Source organism: Varroa jacobsoni, unplaced genomic scaffold (assembly GCF_002532875.2).
Source record: "Varroa jacobsoni isolate VJ856 unplaced genomic scaffold, vjacob_1.0 scaffold_128, whole genome shotgun sequence".
In the NCBI taxonomy this organism is placed as follows: domain Eukaryota; kingdom Metazoa; phylum Arthropoda; class Arachnida; order Mesostigmata; family Varroidae; genus Varroa; species Varroa jacobsoni.
The window spans coordinates 39,298-59,505 of NW_019213030.1; the positions used below are offsets into that span (position 1 = coordinate 39,298).

At 45.5% G+C, this 20,208-nt stretch overlaps 1 protein-coding gene and 1 long non-coding RNA gene across 3 annotated transcripts in view; one reads left to right on the forward strand and one right to left on the reverse strand.

Annotated features, from left to right (window-relative positions):
- LOC111267844 (uncharacterized) overlaps nt 1-20,208 on the reverse strand; it is a 64,204-nt gene that overhangs the window by 38,378 nt on the left and 5,618 nt on the right. The window lies entirely within an intron of this gene.
- LOC111267860 (uncharacterized) overlaps nt 12,110-20,208 on the forward strand; it is a 43,578-nt gene continuing 35,479 nt past the window's right edge. The window contains exons 1-4 of the long non-coding RNA XR_002684877.2: nt 12,110-12,994; nt 13,534-14,282; nt 15,253-15,322; nt 15,714-15,861. This is a non-coding gene — a long non-coding RNA (uncharacterized LOC111267860). The remainder of the gene's footprint in view (nt 12,995-13,533; nt 14,283-15,252; nt 15,323-15,713; nt 15,862-20,208) is intronic.

The following is a 20,208-nucleotide window of genomic DNA, read 5'->3' on the forward strand; positions in this document are numbered from 1 at the left end:
ATATATGGACACGCACGAAGGCACCCAGGTCTATCTATCCGTCACAATGACCAGCGCCACGGTAGCAGCAATGGCGGTGAATCATGCTAATATACACTTGATCAGCCGTTTGTGTAGTAGCATTAATAATGTCAGTCTTCCCCTGTATCGGCGGCACAAACGCTCCCCCGAACGCCCGCCCGCTTCGCTGACTGATATCTCTATGCGTGTCCGCATTATTACGCCCCTGTGACCCCGGTTCTGGAGCTGTCTCCACGCTTTCACAGACTGTGCGTGTATTTGCGACTCCTTCGTATATACGTGCCGCTTTATATGAAAAGGATAAAGGATGATAATTCTCCTCCGCTATTTAGTGGTCGCTGTAACAGTCACTCAAAAGTAATAAAAAACCTCATGTTTTTCTGCCGTCACTTTTGGCGTACAAGCAGCAACGCAGACGAAATCACCTTAAATCAGCAACAGTCTTCTAGGATCATTCATACGATGCCTATAATTTTCATCGCATTGTTAAGCCAACATCGCAATGATAAACCTCACGGGAGGAGGTTCCATGGTCATATTTATACGAGCTGTTGCCATTTGCTTCTTAATAGGGCGGACGTACTTCTGGTTCGCAAGTAACTCGCTAGAAGTTGTGAAGAACTCGTAAACGAGATCATTACGGCCGCTGCTGCCGTTCTTACTATTACTACAGTTGCCACTGTCAAAACTGGCGATACTTCTACGGCCGCTACCATTACGGCTGCCGCTTCATATCAATACCAACACCGCTGACGTTTGTTGTTGTTTATTTGTTCATTCACAAGGCTCGTCTTCTTCCTTTATTACCCCTACACTATCATAGTTTTCACAAGATACGATCCGTGCTACTGCAGCTGCAGTCACTGCTGTCAACAGTGATCTTTTGATTCAGCATGATACGTTTCTAGCGACAGATTTTTATGATATCGGCGCCACACGACGATTACGAGGCCAATGGTGCGAGGTATCGACGCACAGGGCCGTACGTATTCGGCTCATCATTCATTTCAACCACAGGATGATCATTTGCGATACTCCTATATTGCAACTGGATTACTTTATCTGGATGGCACTAATAGTTGAACCATATGGTGGCGCTTCTGACACACCGCTACACGATAGTCATTCGTCAGTCTGGCCATATACAGCCATTTTATGGCTCTTCGAAACGTCATTATTATAGTACGAGCTTATTGTTGCCATAATCCTCGTCGTCACGCCTCTGCCCTATCTGTCTGCCCTGCCTTCCACGTTCCGTATTGCGTTTGTGATCGTAATAGCAATCATACTCATCGTGTCGCACAGCTATAACAAAAACATGAGGAGCGACAGCGGCCGCAGCAAAGATCAATCGCATAGCCATACTTAATAGGCAATGATCGTTTTCGTTTCGACTCATCGCGCAGACAAGCGGCAAGAGAGTACGTAGTCGTGCCTGTACAGCCGGTTATTTACCTGATCCCCTTCGGCGAGTGTCTACCGGGGTGAGTCCAGTACGAGGCAGAGGAATATCACCATTGCGGGGAAAAGAACAAAAGCGTAGCCCCACGAGCTTCGACAGGCCAGGGTTGCTCACTGCGCTCGCTGGTACGAGTGAGGAACACTAACGCCATTGAAGGCTCTGCGACAATTAAGTAATGAGAGACAATTCAGAGGGGAAAAGAAGCCGAACGGGTCCAACGATCACACTGCAGAACCTGCTTCCATTATAAGGTCTACCCAAACCTATCTGGGGTTTATCCCGCAGATCTGTCACACAACGTTGGTAAGAGTAACTGCTGCTGCTGTTGTGACACTTGCGGATGCGCGTATTGCTCCCAGATCCAAAGATGTCTGCTGATGACTTCAATGCAGAGAAGCAAGAGAAAAGCGGTACGAGCTTTTTGGTTGCGTGCAGCCCATTTTATGACTGTTAAATATTGCATAGATTATTTTATTCTCATTGTCCTTCAAGCTGTCAACGGCAGCCCCGGAAGATAGTAACAGTCGCGGATATAGCATGAATCGCTACCTTTTCTTTTTAGTTTTATTTGTTGCTATGTCATTGTCTGCCACCGAAAATAAATGGTTTTACCTTAAACTCTAGGAAGTAACCTGGATCGTAATGTCGTACAAGGCACCGCTGGTCGTTCTGCGTTGCCGTTCCTGTTATCGGTCATCATAGTGTTGCTAGGCGATAGTCTTGGTGGTTACGTGTATTTGTCTCCTACGTAGTGGCCGCTGGCTATGACTGCGAAAGGGACGATGGCGGCCATGTTGTTGTTGATGATGATGATGGTCTGATAGAGATCTGACAAACTCCTTGCTGCGCCTTCTACCACGACCGCTATATATTGGAGCAGCTACTGCACGGTCGCCAGTTCTGCTGCAGGGTGAGCATTGCTCATGCGCTCACGGGATGGCGAAGGGCAGCCAGTTTGTGGTCCGAGTTTTGCGTTCGTGAAGCATGCGACTCGCCAGCGTCAGACAAGCGCTCGGCAGCGCTCGCGGTTGTTCATAGATATGATTGATGAATCCTTGAAGTTTGTTGAGTCGTCGACTGACTACCTGAGTCAGGCAGTCGGCCAGTCAACGAGCGACAGACTTTGCTGGTGATTGACCCGTATTATGGAAGAGGAGGGTTATCTTGATTGAGCAGCATTTTCGTACGTATGAACGTCTCCGGTAGAGTGGCAAAGGACCTATCATACGTAGATAGAGTCAAATAGATCTTGTATGCAACAAGATATCGGCTAATGCGATGTACATAAACACATGTATATGTACACTCATATATCGTCTTGTCACATGTGGGTAGACTTAAAGAATAAGTGGGTACGTAGAATACACATCATCGATCCAATGAGATATGAGGTTATAGTAATGATGTACATAAATGCCGTGCTCTTGGTAATGTTAACCATACTCCGTGATGTCTCCTAGAGTACCTCTGTTATCAGTGGGGCGATCCGATCCAGAGAGCGCTACGATGGTCATCGTCGACTGTACGTTTTCACCTGCATTCATTCGCTCGCTCATACCATCATCTGTTTAACAAATAATCGTAATATTGCACATTTATGTCATAATAGTTGTAGAAATCGCTGGAACCCTTTGCGGATTACCGTCCGAAGCTATGTCAACAAATTCACAATGAGAATCTTCGTTAGAGCCGAAGAAACACAATACAAAATAAATATTCCTCTTTCTAGTTAAGTGTACTATAGAGACAAAAAGACGAAGAGGGTAACGCGATCAGTCAGCCACTTTCGCCAAATATACCCTAACACATCTTCTATATCTGCATACTTTCATAGATATATTGGGCTTCGTACAGAGCCTGCAGTCAGAACTGATTACAGAATTTAGCTACGGTTAGCCAATGTTTAGCACTTTATCAATGGTTATCTGGTAATTTTTCTCCAATGCGCTTGGTTGCCAGGTGTTCCAACCAGCAGATCGTTCCGTAGTCATCTGACATTGCGCTAAGTCTGTTTGGTCATATTTTCTTAGCTGTCTTTTTTGTTCTACGTGTCAGCGCATGTTGGCCTGTTGACAATACTTGACGCACGTTATTGTCGTCGTCGCTGGTGTGTCTCTACGATACTTATAATTGTAAGCGACACGCTGATCAGCATCTAGGATGGAACAGAGCGACGGATCATCTTCGGTGGCAGTCGATGGTTGTCGGCGGGAGGGGTCGCTTGCGTCGGCGGTATTTTCGGCGGCAGCGCCCATGAAGCGGAGCGTCGGTGCTGCTGCTGTACCCGTACGGTAATTCGTATCATGATCCTTGTGGCTGTGATGCTGCTGCTGACGGTGCGGACGCCAGCAATAGCTGTAGCGGTAAGAAAGGGCAAGACCAAAAGCCGATTCATCCGTGCCAGCAGCAGCAACAACAACAGTAAGCCAAAAAGCTGCAACTGAGCGAGCTTTTTCGTTGGCTCACTAAAATCGTCGGTATGAACCATGAGACAGGGCAACAGACTGCAGCTATCAGAGCCCAACGACCGATCAGACAATCAGACGAGAGCATACATAAACCCTCTCCCCCTTCTACTCTGAAGGGGGTGGCTGTTCTTTGCGGTGTTAGACTTACTGCTGCATGGGTCGAAGCCCCGTCACCTGTGCGTCTACTTCCGCAGCAATTGCAATGGGCTTAAAGCTCATCGTAGAGCAATAACAACAGTGCCACCATTGAATCGAACACGTTAGCATACGCTGCCTTAACAAGTAGAAGGCACCGTCGTCATCATTAGCCATAAACACGAACGATTGCATAAAGGCAACGAAGAGAACTACTATCGTAGATACACACGCAGACGTATACGGCGTAGTAGAAGAGATGGGGGCTTATATTCATCTGATACAAATAACCACGAAGGAAGGGGCTAACAAGAACCGTAGGAATCAGACGCAGCCAATAGTCGTACTAAGAATCCCGGTAGCTACGCCGACAATAGCCGTTGCAGCAGCTGCAATGAACAGGTGTTGCTGTTGCTGCCGGCGTGAGAGATGGGTCGATCAGTTGCCGCGTCCCAAATGTAATATCTTCATCCTATCATACCAGCGCGCGGTAACCATCGTCACTCTACGTGGCGTTCTAATGATAATGGTTCTGTAACATTGTAGCACAGCTATGAGTTTTCTGCAATACATACATACATACATACATACATGCAATGACGGGGATTTCTAATGGTGGCAAAGTCGCGTATCTAGGCAGGAAACGGCAGCTAAAACACTACCGTTAGTTTCGCTGAAATCAGCTTGCGTGAATCAGCGTGAACTATACGGATCCGCAGTGGATTATTATGTTCATGGTGCAGTGGTAGATAAAGTAGTTTTCACAAAGGGCTGTTAGCTTGTAAAGCCGATGATAGCATATCAGCTGAAGCTTACCAAGTATAAAGCTGAACGCGAAAATTCGACAGTGACGCGCCTCGTAAAACAACGTCCGCAGTCCACCGTAATAAGGACAATAATAAAAGCATATAAATGAACCAAATAGTAGAAGCTTTTCCTGGGGACTCGTCCACTTCCTGGAGATCAATGAGTGACCCTATTGCTTCAATATTATTCGGTGCCGTCTTTTTGACACGTGCCAAAATGGCTTCTCTATGTGAATAGAGCTACGAACTGTGCCGGTGTCGACAGCCGTAGATACTTACGTATTGAAGGGAGCCTCAGACCACCCCGTAGAACTCCATTAAACCCGAGCCTCAACGCACACACAAAGTGAACAAGACCACGTAAACCACAACTGTGTGTTGCTTGTACGATAACGGTAGCAGAATTACGTGACGAGCGGAACGTGACATCATGAAATACGCTGATAGCAGCGGCAGAAACATCAGAAGCTTGGAGCTACAAAGCGAAGCGAGGTACAACAAAAGCTGGCGTCACTGGTTGCACAACGGCAGATGCGCCGTCAAAATCCGAACAAAGAAACTGATTTATAATTGTTCTTTGTTGACGTTCTCGGGAATCAACAGCATCTTAGTAAAAGATTGCAGTGTGCAACGTTAAATTCGCTGTTATTTGTGCACTGTTTTCTTCGAAACGTCGTAGAGGTCGTTGCTGATGATGGCACAGAATCATCACAATAGTCCGACTAGTAGAAGCGGCATTATTACCGTCTATGATGGCGATAGTGCTGCCTCTACTTCCACTAGCAGCTTTCGCTATTACTACCACAACTGCTGTTTCCTTTGGTTAAACGCGTAGTTTTTTTTTTTTTAGCCCCCGCAGTAACAATGGACATTGTGAATGCTCGATCACATTGGTAGATTCGTTTTACATTGACTAACTGTAAGATGAATGCAACGCTAATGGACGGTATACAACGACACTGTCGAGTATACAGAAGGCCTCTGAAGAAAACCATCAGACCATCCCGTGGACCCTAGGATAGGGACTATTCTCAACGAACAAAGTGTCTGAGATCTGCTTGAAGCCATCCGAGTTTTGCAATTGTCGCACAATAAAAAGTGCGTAGGAATGAATCATAGATCGGTTGTGCTTGCGTATGTGTGTCTACTGGACGAATCACGAAGATGCTGTGCGGTGTCGTTTCTTTAAATCGTGGTGATTTAGTTGAAATAATATTTCAATGCACTACTTAAATTAGTTAGCACTATTTGGTTGCTCTAGACAAACATATGTACGGAACTAGGTCGATTATGAAAGCTATACGACCGATGTGGGTAGGATAATGTTCAGGTCCATGTCTTTTACGAACATGCAGCATACAGGTCGCCTTGATACAGACGTTTGCGTATATATATATATATATATACATATATATATAGGAACAAATATCTATACGTGTCTGTCCGACTGAGCTAAGCCTTGAAGCACCTGCTTCGGGTCCTGGGTTACCTATAGTTCGAGCGAAGAGTCGCTTAGTGGCCAAGTGGTACACAGTGGACCTAATAACAGGACAACCAAACAATTACCGCTCACAGGACAATAACCACTATCGCCGTTAGACATCATCAACGAGTAGTGTGAACACTACAACAAGCACTATTGGCTAGTGGACAACATACATACATACATACATATATATGTATAACTGGCACACCAGCATTATCATCATCTTCATTCTGTCGTAGCGGTGACGGCTCATCGCGATGCGATGACCGGTGAGCGATCACCGAACAGCTGCTGTGACTCCGTCGACGGCTACCGTTGGGATTGCTACTGTCTATGTTTGTGCTAAGAGAGCTGATGGACTTCGAGGTTCGAGCTTTGGATTTGGCCCCAGTTCGCTATGATCCAGACTGGGACCACGCTTCAACCCAGGGCCGCCATCCAACCCGATCGTAGACATCTCCACTTTTCGTAATCCCAAATGTAAAAGCTCTGATCATCATCACAATCAGGAACCTTTTCGGATTGAGTAGGTATTCTTGCAACAACTGCTATTGAGCGATCATTTGCCTATTAAAACTACGAAATCAACTTCTCGTTATTGATCCTAAAGGCTGATTACTATAAACCGCCCCAGTGTCACTAGACGCTCAAAAGCTACTCGAGCAACGAAAACTGCGCCGGTCTTATAGAGGCCAAACATAGTTAAACTACAATAGCCATGTTAGGACAATATCAGTGCTTTTGTTGGTATCGGTATAATGTTCAATTTCTTCGTAATTCTAGATAAAATGGTTACGTTGATGCTTCTCTTTCTGCAGTCCGAGGTAGGTGTATACAGTCGCCAATCAATCGATTCAACTTCGAGGGAACATAGTAGTATAACAACGATTAAGTCGATGGCGTGAAGGTTAGCAATGATCTGTACGCGTCAAGACGATCCGTCAAATCAGGCGCGAACTCCGATCGCTACGAAAGACGTTCGTTCCCCACCTGACTCTCATTCGTTGTTCTTTTCTCGTACCTGAGTTCGAACCAGAAAAGGCGCGCGACGTTTGAAAAAACGCCTCGAAACCTATTCAACCGAAGACACGCCACCAGTTATTCATTTCTGCATGTCATCCACTAGGAATGCAATTTAGACCTATGCAGCATACAAGGATAGCCACTTTTGGCTTAGCAACTGTCATTCGCGTCACCTATCCCAAATGTATCACAATAGTTCTCGGCCCTTAAGACGTTTCCTCGATGCTTCCCTTTATCTTTTTCATAAAGACCCTTGGAGACGGTCAGACGCCCGCTGATCCACGAAGCTATCACACAGTTCAAATCATTTAACGATGTTAAATATTATGTGAAGGGACAGGAGGGCTCGGATAAGTATTGAAGATCAACGCTACAACCGTATCAGAACCCTTCTTTACTTACCATCGTCATAATAATATTCGATGCACCACGTACTCTAGTGTTACTGTAATCATATACCGGTCTACGGCATTTTTTTGTTGATACATAATGACGCATTTACTTGTACGTACTGACAGAATCCAATCATAGCGCAAACAGCAGTATGTTAAGATGCGGAACTTTGACATGTTTCCACACTACATGTGACGATGCCGATATGAGTTCCGTAGTCATAGCAAAGATGTCGTCGTCGTCGTCGACAATACCTCCACGGCTCCTAGCTTCTTCGATACCCGAAAAATCGTCAAATATGTGCGGCTTTCATATCTGTACTAAAAACGTATCTACATGTACGGTTAAGAGTCGTTCTCAGTCGCGCCCTGTCGCCTCGCTTTTCATATCATTTCAACAGTTCAAAGGGAGAGTTTTTGCGACCGAGCGGAACTCGTTTTCCATATGATTTTACTACTATCGAAGATCCCGTCAGCGATCGATGTTTCGCTGGTATGCTGTTATTATTATCAACAGCGTCGACAAATACGACTCCGCAAAGAAAAACACAGATCGCAATTAGTCGCGCATCTATATATGATAGGTACGCATTTTATTAGAGAGAAGGATACACTGGAAGGGCCGCAGAAACGGAGGCGGAGACGGGGGTATCCGATTAGCGCTGGCAACGCGCGTGTTGCAGGCCTGATTGCTGTTCATATACATGGAGAGATGAAATGACACAGTCATTTAGGTTACCGCTGAAAGCTCGGTACTCAGCTAAAGCAGTATGAAGATTTCTGTTCTTCGAGCACCAATAGTGACAATTATGCGACATCGCCTACTAAAGACGAATGCATAAAAAATCGAGAGGAGCCATCGCAAATATCGTTTATAACGCCTTCATATAGAAAACACATTTTCTATTACGTTGTTTGAGCAGTAGTATGTTTACATCTAAATAAACACGTGTTAAGCATCATTTTGTAAAACAATGGAAGAATAACGCTATCTTATGGATTATAATGGACCAACATGAAGCTGAAGGAAGCAATTATATGTCTTCGCCTCGCCCAAAGCCAAAATAAGTTATCGCTTTTTTTCTTCTTGTGCCAAGCTCATAGTTGTTAACGCGTTATTTCTTATGTTATACTCGGAAATAATGAACTTATCTTTACAATTAACGCATTTCATTTCTACTGGCACACAATCGACGGTAGCTTTCTTCTTCTTCTTTTGTTACCGGTGACGCGGTGCTTCAATTAGTAAGAGACGCCGTTCAGGGCACCGTGGAGACGAAACAATGAGTAGAAACTTTTGGGACATTCTATTACGAGCGAAGAGACGAGTTAACACGCTGCGTACACTACGTACTATGCACGTAACTAGCGTTTTTCAAGGCTGCCAGCGTGTACCAAATCTAGCTTCGTATTTTGTAAATCTCTCTAATATCGTACTGTTGTATGACCGTTGTAATAGTAGTGGTGACCGTCATTTTCGTTATGATTTCATCTCATTCTATTCCCACTGTTACTCGCTTTAGTTCTTCGAAGGGTGTACCTACGTCAACGCTACAGCGAGTAGAGGAATAATAATAATAACAACCGCGACGACGACGGCGACTCTAGCGTCAATGGAGGACCTGCTTAGAGGAAAGGGACGCATGGAGGGAAGGACGGAGCCCGATGTTCTGTGTGCGATTAAACTGCTTTTTGTCTGTGTTCATGTGTGCGGATTTGTCATGCCGCAGACAATAAGCAGCAGCAGCAGACGATACAACTGGCTTGTAGCGTTTACTCGTTCAAGTCAGCAACAACGAGCAAGCAATAGCACTACTATTCGTAATGAGGATGGACGTCGCGCACTTTTGCAGTGGCAAAAATTTATCATCAACACCGGCGGCAAAGTAGAAATGAACAGCCACCTCAGTGGGGTAGAACCCCGTTTCCCTTCCCCCTCCTTATTTACCGATAGCGACATGCTGAACAGCAAATTTAGCAGTAGCTCGTGGTGGCAATTGCAGGTTGGCTGCTAACGAAACGGTGTGGACAAACCAGCAGAACGACAGACAGACGGTCAAACAGTCAGTCAGTCAGTCCGTCAGTCATACGGCAATGAATATACAGGCAGGACTTTGTTTGGCTGCTTTCCTTGCCAGATAGCGATGTGTCTAAAGGCAGAACACGAGTTAGCTCTGCGCGGGCCCATTTCTCTTCGGCCCGTTTAATCTCAAATAATTCTTCGCCTTCGTTTTCGCGCCCTTCTGTTTCGGGAAGGCCATTTCTCGTTTTCATGTCTCGCTTCCTTTCTCGCATGTCGCTTCTTCAGTGCTGCCACTACTGCTGCTACCGAAGCTAATTCTGCTACGGTTGCAGCGTTTTCTGTTGGCGTCCCACTTCGTCGTCGTTTTCATAGGTAGTCAAGACAGAAAACAGGTCCGTTGCCTGTTTCGGCTACTGTTCCTGCCGCCTATTGCTCCTCCTTCATCAACGTCGGCGTCATGGTCTCAGCGAAGAAGAATCAGCAAACACGAAGACGGCGAGATCACTGTTCAACAGCAGACGGCAACAGGCGGCGGCGACAACGACGACAGCATAACAGTTTGTGCTGCATCCTCGGCGGTCGGCCATGCCGCTGACGGTGGCGGGAGCGGCGGTGCCGACGACGTTGACGATTCAAATAGCTATGAATTCCCTTCGCTCATTATCATCATTGTCCACAGCAGCAGCAACAGCATGGTCATAATGAGAGAAGGAGAAGCAGGGGAACTACCGCGAGCCCTATCGGTATCATCTTTGCCAATGTTATCTGTTTGTAATTTTCGTTTTTGTTAAATATTAAAGTCGGCTAGCTAAAGAAAATGATCAAGGTAGAAACGAATCGAAACGGGGCTATGCCGCCTTCTTGGCGGGAGTCCGTTTGAGACTTCTAGCTGTCGCTCAAAGACGAATTGGCGGTTGTCCATAACGCATCCCTAAATAGTCGTGTGTTCGAGTCTGTGTGGTTTTCGGTGCGACCTGAGCCGTCGTTGTTCGTTTGCGCAGATTAAACGGAACGAGACGCGGCGAAAATAATAGACGCGTACCTTGCTTGTCAATGTTCCGCACATAATGATCACTGTTACAAAGGGAAAAATATGGGAATCACAGTGGTGAAACGAGCATCAATGATAGCACATTACACTTACTTCAGCCGGTGGACATATATCATTGACAGACGCGCTGACAGACAACCGAAAAGATATGGCCGAACTAAGTCACCAAGCCATATCTTATGACCGTGATTTCATTCTCTGCTGAGCTGCATAGCAGACAAGTGCACCTCTATGCCCAGTCCAATACCAACACAGCAAGCGGAGTGTTTATAAGACTCATTTGAGACCCGGTGAGTAGTAGTCAGATGTTGCCGAGTAACAGGGGCAGAAAGAATTAGGGGAATGGCCAGATTTCGCAGATGGACCAGCGACAGGAGCTGTGGCGATAGCAGCCGTCGAATCCATATCCCCAGCCGACTGTTGTGTGGTGACGATTAGGTTTAAATGGAGGCTAAGCTAAAACGACACGGATAAGTACACTGTCATAAGAGGCTGCACCGTATCGCCGACAGATTGGGCTACCTTTCAGCCTGCTAACGGAGGACCGCGATGGCCGTTCTGCTACCGATCTTTTAACGTGAGTGCTTCCCGAAACTGCTATTACTAGCAACAAGGTGAAGCTATTATATATCGTTGTACTGGCGGCGGTGCTTGCTTTAACTCGGCCGTGATGGCCATTTTGTCAGGCTGCCTCCGTACGTATAATAGTCGCATCAGAACTTTCGTGTGATCTGCCCTGCTCATCTTGATACTTTTGTTATTAGGAGATGCCGGACGCCGCTGGACGAGTAGCGGCAGCAACAGCGACCACTACACGTCAACAACAGCGGACACGGCGTCACCATCACCGTCAACTTAGTCGCTTAGTTATCCGACCGCGCAGCCGTCACCGGTTGTTGTTGTTCCTGCCGCCACCGAAAGCAACTCAGCTACCTGTGTTACTCTCAGCCACTGAACGATTTCGTTACGTAAACTATAATTATCTCCTCTGTAGCTGAGTTTGCCTGTGATACCGCAGCACAGCATCATCGGCACCATCACCGCCATATCATATAACATCTACGTTAGGGCCGCCGCCGCCGCCGCCGCCGCTGTCGCTGCGGGCAGCGCTATGCGCGACAGAACGCCGCCACTCCCTCTAAACTTCCGTATGGGGGAGAGGGGAGCAGTCAGCGAGCGATGGCAATTTGAGTGCTAGGCTTATGTGTACATACTTCTATGACGATATGTACATGCATGCATGCATTTATGTACATGTACATGTATTCTGATAGCACGAACAGCGGCGGGAGCAGCAGCAGCACCGTCGTGGCCATGGGACTATTGGTCCCAACCATGACAGCATGATCGAAATAACCAGAACGGGCCTTTTTGTGCGCATGTGTGCATGCGTATGTATCGAGTAGTGTAAGCCTACGTGGCCGTCAATGCAATACCAGGTGAACGTACATATGTATATTTGCCGCAGTGGCTCTTAACGTGTAAATAGTAGCCAATGTAACGGTCACGACAAAAAAACAGGACAAATCGAGTTATTATGTGTTACAAATGATACAAGACCGTCTTGTGTGCCATCGAATATTTCACAGCAAACATCAGGCTAATAAAGCGATCGTGATCAAGAAATATTGGTCAACGGTGCCAGTTGCTTTACTGTTGTTTCAAACTGAATCCTTGCTTTAGCACAATGACGTATATGGCCACATCGTTTGGGAACCCCTGTTGTTGTGTACAGCACCTGTCCAGATGGCGTAACGTTGAAAATGAGTCCCATTGTGTGAAGATGATGCTAGAAGGATAAGTCTGGGAGAAGTTTGAAAACGACGCCAAAAAAATCTGCATACAGTGGTTCCTGCCAAATTGAAAAATAGAATGAAAAAAAGTTCCATTTACCAGTGACAAGGGTGGCATCGGGCACTCAAACTCGTATCATCTTATTGTTGTGCATGGGCAAACGAAGTTCATAAATCTGCCGAATTCATGGTGGATTTTTCAGTTTATGGAGAAAGCGGCGCTGCCCACGCGATGCTAACAGGAGTGAATCCGCTATACGTTCTAGTGAGAATGTACTGAGCTCCACACGCACAAGCAAGCATTAGTAGACATTTTGAAAAGCGCACTACAGCGGTAAGTTAAACATAAAGCACACACAACGAAGCGAAAGCCTGTAATTGTCGTTACTCCACCGTGAATTGGGTAGGGCTATGAGCGGCATTGCTGCGCTGGCTGGTATTGGTACCGTAGTGAATTTCTCTAGAGCTGTCACTTGAAGACAGCACAGCGTGTGCATATAGCTATCACAGTCAGTGAGCTTGTAACGACAGCAGCAGCGGCAGACCGTACGATAGCAGTTAGATAGTAACAGTATAAGCCACTAGCTATTCTTTTGATGTTGTGATACACTTGACTCTCGTGTTACAGCATTTGATGCGCGCGGTGGGGGAGGAGGAGATGTCAGATTTGCCCGCGTCTGTTTAAGTCGATGCCTTTGGCTTCTCTTTTTGCCTCCCGTCGCGACCCAGCCCAACTGAGCCGACCCAGCCATTGAACAGAACTAGTAGTAGCAGAAGTCACAGTGGTCGGGTACAACCCTTAGTGTGCATGTGTTGAGTTCAGCGGCGACCGCAGTTAACCCAGAGTACTTTTCCGCTCTATACACGTTACAGATATGCGACGAATGCGCACTGCGAGAACCCGAAGGCGTTCATTCTACTGCAGTCTACATCAAGGGAGCCTAACTTCATGGATGAGGGCTAGGCTTTTAGCAAAGGGCGATGAAACGGGGAAAATTAATGAATGCCATTTGCCAATGATGACCACGTTCGAGGCAACAACAACGACGACGACGACGACGACGACGATTTTACGTGAAAGAACAACTAAACACAAGGCAACGGGTCCGCAAGATTACAACGCTAGACGACTGAAAGCTTGTTTGTGGGATAAAGTTATATATAAATGGACATATATACACATACGCGCACGGAAACGAACGAAAAAAAAAAGTTTTTTTTAGAATACATCTACTACTCGAAATATGCTCGACGTGGGCAAATGGACTCAAGAAGATGAGACGATAGTTGTACGAAACTAAGCGAAGGCGGCTTGGGTTCACTCAACAGGGCAAAAGATATCCCAGACAGTCGAAGATAAACAAAATGAAGTCTGATGGCAAACTAAGACACTGCCCAGTTGAATATAAACCATCAGTAACGTTTGTCCTTTTGTCCGTTCGTTTAGCTACTGCTCAGCGTTAGTCTTTTCAACCAATTTAATATTGCCTCGCCGGTGATATATAGTTGAAAGTCGAAATCGGCTGGCTCTTCAGCTGGCGAATGAGGGCTGCCACGGAACAGCGCGCGATCCACGGAATAGGTTTGTGGCAGGCCCAATCCGCGCTGTCTTCGATCCGAAAGTGAGTATCAAACCGTTGATAGGGCTTTGCTTCCCTTGCTAACAAAGGGTACGTACGACATAACGAAAAGTATAAGTTGAAATTTCCTAGACTCGCTCACAGTTAGAACTTTGTGATCGTTTGGCACACGTGAATTCAGTTGGTCTAGGCAATGACATTGGCAATTATTTGAGACAGGGCCGCTTCGTTAATTTGTTAGCTCCCGGTTCGAATAGTAAAAATCGCGTTCAGTGCAAAGTTGCTACCAGCCAACAGCCAGGGTCTACTGCCGCTCTTTTGGCAAAACGAGAAATGGTTAGAGGCCTAGATAAAGTAACGATAAATCGGACTCCAACCCCCTAAGCGCTTAACGAAACAACACTACTAAGTGAATTAATTCATACGAACCTATTTAAGGTAGAAGGTGCGTTCGAATTTGAAATAGGAAATGTACGTTCATGCAAAATTGCTATTTTTCCATTATTCAAGATCAATTTTACATTCCACCAGATATTTTCAGCTATAACACGAGAATTGTCAACGAGCTGCCTTAGGCCTTTTGGCGCGTTGCAAAGGTCTCGATTTGCAACATTTTATAGCATAAGTATCCTATGTTTAAAAGATATGAGCGCAGTCGCGAACACTATGGCCTATTTATAATTCAGCCCAAATACTATCCCCCTGTTTGATGCCTGTCGAAACAAAAAGTGGCTTAAGAGCACAGCCCTTATTCCGTGTAACATAATTAAGCTCTCTTGCGCCTCGACTTCTGCTTTTCCTAACCATTCGTGTATCAGCGGTGTCCTTAGTTCACAGGCAAGTTCGACACCTATTAAATCTACCGATTGTGTTCAAGCAATAAACGTTGGAAAAGGGTCGTTTTCATCCCTCTGCTCACCCCAGCGTTAGTGACGTGACTACCACGATATGCGAGTATACTTTGTATTTGTCTCGAACCGTTCAATTGATGTTAGTTTGCTTATCGTTCCAGGAAGCAAGGAACACTGAGGATGAAGGGTCGTAGTAAGCTATGAAATTAGGACATAATCTTGCCCGGCGAAGTAAGTTGTTTTTTAATGTACACTTTTGCAGCTGTGCCGATCTAATTTCTGTACTCTGGCTAGATTCGTATGCGGCCGGTGTTAACGCGTCGCATTCTAGATACGATCTGGCGTTTGTCATGAACACCGGCATGTGACCGTGTATGCACAACCGAATATCAAGCAAATACCTAGCTACCATAATAATAACACTTCATAGATATGTCAGTGTACTTAATAATAACCAAAAAAAGATACATCCGGCGATCATCAAGCTGTTAGTTCGATCGTCGGTCCGTGTTCTGCACTGACTGACAGCTTAAAAACAATTTAGTTTTCTTTTTTCTCCATCATTTTCTGTTTTGCCTGCGTCTGTCGGTGACACACGTGAAGCAATATTTTCTTTTTTCAGCTCTCGGCTCAGACGAACCTCTCTGGGGAGGAAAACGCGACGCGAGAGGCGATATGCGAGAAGATAGAAGGAATAACGGCGACGACAACGACGGCAACAGTAACAAATCATACGCGAACGGCCGAACGATTATATCAACCGAAAATTAGTTAGTTAGCTAAATCCTTCTGTACTTTATATAGCTGCTAGTAGAGGTAATCGTAGTAGTTGCAGTTCTAATGAGAGTTGTGTTATAGCGACTTCATCGGGCGGTGGCGGACAGTGGGCCCCACATTCTTCCGTCTCTTTTCATTATGACCACTGATAACTATAACTTTTTTTGCCTGCTAATGCTGATTTGTTTTCGATTCGTCTACGTTACTACCGAACGCCGAATTGTTGCCGTGGACAGTACGGTACACGTCCAACTAGCTACTGTGACGGCGCTTAGCGATGGCGCTCATTTGAGTAGGCCGACAAGGAGTCATCAGATGAGGTTTACCGTGCTATTAATCTCGATATGTAACGCCTGTTCTGTACTGAAGTAAACCTATGCGTCATATGCAAGGGTTGATTTTTCACCGTACAGGCATGTCAGTGTTGCACAGACGCAGACTGCCGTTAATAGATTACGCCTTATCTTGCGCCGCTACTCCTAGACCAAACTAGGAGTTCTCGAAAGACTGATTACCACATCTGTGCTGACTTGTGGTCGCTCGAACTGCCGTTGAAGAAGACGTCGCTTTCATCTTCGAAGCGAGAATCAGAACAGAATTAATCAAAGGGGGAGAAAGTGAGACAAAAGCGGGATCCGTATTCGTGTCGCATTGTTATTGTTCCTGCGTCGGTTATTGTTGTTGTGTGGGTAGTTTGAATGAGACCACCGGTGTTGACCAGCTTCCGTCACTAGTAAACGCGGCCCTTAATATAACAGAAAACGATATAAAATTACCAAAACGAAACGAAACGAAAGAAATTAAGTGCTTCTCTGCACAGATATACGCACATACAGAACGAGCGAACCCGCAGCGTCTACGCTACTAGCGTCTGGTCTGGACAGTGGAGAAATATGTCTGCATTTATCTTTCTATCTATCTATCTCTAGTATTTATGTCACAAGTAATGAACATAATCACGATTTGCAGATCCCCAATTACTCCCAACCGCTGGCTGAGTTAACGGCCACAGTGTAAACGGAAAGAATGACCGCGACAGGAGAACGGCAGCGAAAGACAAACATGTATTATGTAAATACGGCCGGCCCTTCGGCTGTATCGGCCTTACAATGTGAAGAACTGCGCATTGCAGCACGTTTGCTACAGATATTAAACAAAAACAGCATTAGTGATGTTGGAATCGATATAATACAGACAACAAAGTTTAGTCTCAGCGTTCTACGGGTGGGCCATTGGACGGACGTAGCTATGGATGCATCTACTCGTAAGGTGTGATAAATCGATCGACTATCAAAGGATGCTGAATGCGATACTGTTAACGAGGTCGATTTCATATCTAACTGTTAACAAAAAGCGGGTTCACTCTGCACGATCGAACAAAATCATAGGAACTGCTCGACCGGCATACATCTCAACAGAAGTGTACATCAATCGCTTTGAGTAATATCAATATATATCTTGTAATCGTACAAATTAAATAGCATCGCAAAAAAACAGTGCGTGCTAGATGATAATAAAGCTATAATAGAGAATCCATTATAGACAAACACTTATTATAGCTACTTTTTCCTAGCTACCCAGTTGGCTGCTCGGCTACTTCGGCTGAAGTCCTTTGGCATACAGCATCTGTTACGCGCATACATACGTTTAAGTTACTGAAAATCGTGCAAGTCGCTATTATTTCGTCTCATAATAACTGTCTCATAGGTTATTTTTATGGTTACTGTCATACTTTAGGCCGCCTCTGAACGCCTTTTTGTCGGCCGAAAGTGGCGAACACCCCAGATTGCTCGCAGACCCTTCAAGATTCGAATTCAGAAGCGACATAGTTCCTCACACTGTGTTCTTCAATATCATCCGCAGGCCATTTCGTGAATAGCATCGACGTTGCACTTTGCTCCCATTGCGATTGCCTCTAGTCCATGCTCTTGCAACCCTTGTACATTTCCAACCAAATAGTATACCAATATATATATATATTGTGTGCGTTCCATATGAGAGCATGGTATTATACCTGTCAACCAAGCGAGAGCAATAAATGTACCAAAGAGTAGCCGTTTAGTATTATATGACGATGGCTAGAGGAGCGAATCGCTCTCCTCTGTGTCATCCGGGTGGTCCAAATTGGCTGATAATTCTAATTTAGATAAAAAGATCGCAAGTAAACCTCGGGCGCGGGAAGATTCGAATAGTAAGAACTGTACAAGCTGGCAGATGAAAGGGCGATGAAGTTATCCTCACCAATGCTAAAAAGATAGTACGAGTTTTGCGTCCTGTATTGGCGTTTTAATTTCGAACCTTCTACTTCCACATGTGTCGCCAAATCTACTTGGCAGACAGGTCACCATGGAAAATTAGCTACTTTATTGTTGGTGTTGGATGAGGAGACAATTGCGAGAGATAGTCCACAAACAGGAACAAGATAATGACAGTTTATGAGCTTTGCTAATTAGCGATTAGGGGCAAATTTTGATGATCGATAATGTTAATGAACGAGTACACTGAATTCAATTTTTGCACGGAAATGCATATGTGCACTAGTAGCGACGCACTAGTACCGCCACAAATGTGATTTATTCGCTCTAAGCTTTGTCCTTCGTAAGCAGTGTGAACTTTTAGTGCTTCTAAGGCCAATTTTAGGACTATAACTTCTTTCAAATTTTAAGGGCACGCGGTGGTCTAGGTGAACACTTCGTTTTGCGTCAGCCGTCCGATAGAATGCGTAACGGCGATGCCGGATGGGAAACTCGAAACACTTAGAGCCTAGGATAATTATTAGCACGCCATTTTTCGAAACGCCAAACCTTTAGGTCTATAATGACTTATGCTTGAGAGCTAGCCAAATTTACTACAACGGTGTTAGTTGCCCTGCCATGGGCAGTATTTTCGTCCCTGGAGCTGCTGTTTTCATAGCATAAATCGAATCTGTTTCCTTTGCTGAGACTGCCCTCTTCGGCCTTTGCACATATGCAGTTAGGCATCGTCCGCAATCGGTAACCGATCGCTTCTCTAGTTGGAGGGGTCATTGAATGGAAGCAGACGTTCGTCTTCGCGCGTTTTATCCCCTGAGCTTTGGTTCTCGGCAATCTTCACACACAGTCTTGACCCGAAAGTGTACACTGGAGTGGACGTGGAGGCACTTTAGAATCCACCGTACAGTGGTTTGGGTGCCTGCATGTCCACCTGTATTCCCGAAGTGCAGCTTGGGCTCATGCAATCCGTAACAATGCGGCACACGAGTCCATTGTACGTACTTCTTTTCTGCATCAAATCTAACGATGATGTCGTTCAGACCAAAGTCTGGAAATCGCATCCTTTTGACACGCGCCATCTGAAGGCCTTCCAGCTCCATGATGGGCATCATTAGGAGCTTTGCACCAGACACGATTCCTCTGTCTCGTTCCAAGCGAACGCACCAGACCTGGCTGCTGTTAGCGCTCGAATGCCGAGATTAGAAAAGACTCTGTAGAATGGGGCAGAGGAAAGCTCCCTTCACCTACTAGGCTGACTTTGACGGCCATTTGGCTTCAGCTGTGTCTCGGTGCGTTCGACAGTCGCGTGCAAATTTCGCAAGGGCTGTAAAGTCAGATGACGACACTATAGCCACATAACACACGAAGATGTTACACAGGCACGACTCCTGGATGTTCTTTAAAAATGGCTTAAACTAAAGCTCGTTCTAGTAGGATCCGCTTCTGGGAGGCGATTCGTTCCCTCTAATGGACGAACTTTACATTTACTGTACGTCGCCACGGCGAATTCAAATAAATATTTTATTGAACCTGGTAAAAATCAAAAGGCAATTCTGAACAAACGTTCATGCAATGAGCTGTAGGCACTTGCGGCTGCTTCTATCGGTTGTATTCATCTGCCAGGCCTTCAATTATCAAGATGAATGCCAGTATATATAGTATATATATATCGAAGAAACGTTTATATTTTTTGATGTATAGCTTCTGGGACAGGTGGAGGTGTTTACGTATGTAGCTGCGATTTGTTCCAATTTCGATTCAGTTGCGGACGATTCAGATTTTGTCGCTCTTAACGTGTTCCGGTCTCTGACCTCTTTAAATCCCAGTTGCACGGCCACGGATCGTATCGGAATTAACAGTAAACACCATCCGCGTACAGGTCAACAATGGTGACTCCGAACCACATAAATGAACTGACGATGCCTTAGATTGTATGCATACAATGCATCTATTACTTTACGTTCTCCTTTGATCATTTTGATGGTCACGATGACCACTTTTACAATGAATCTAATAGTAATCGGCGACAACGAAACCTATTACTGAGATTCTCTTTAATGACGCTGCCAATGTTGGTCGATCCAGTTT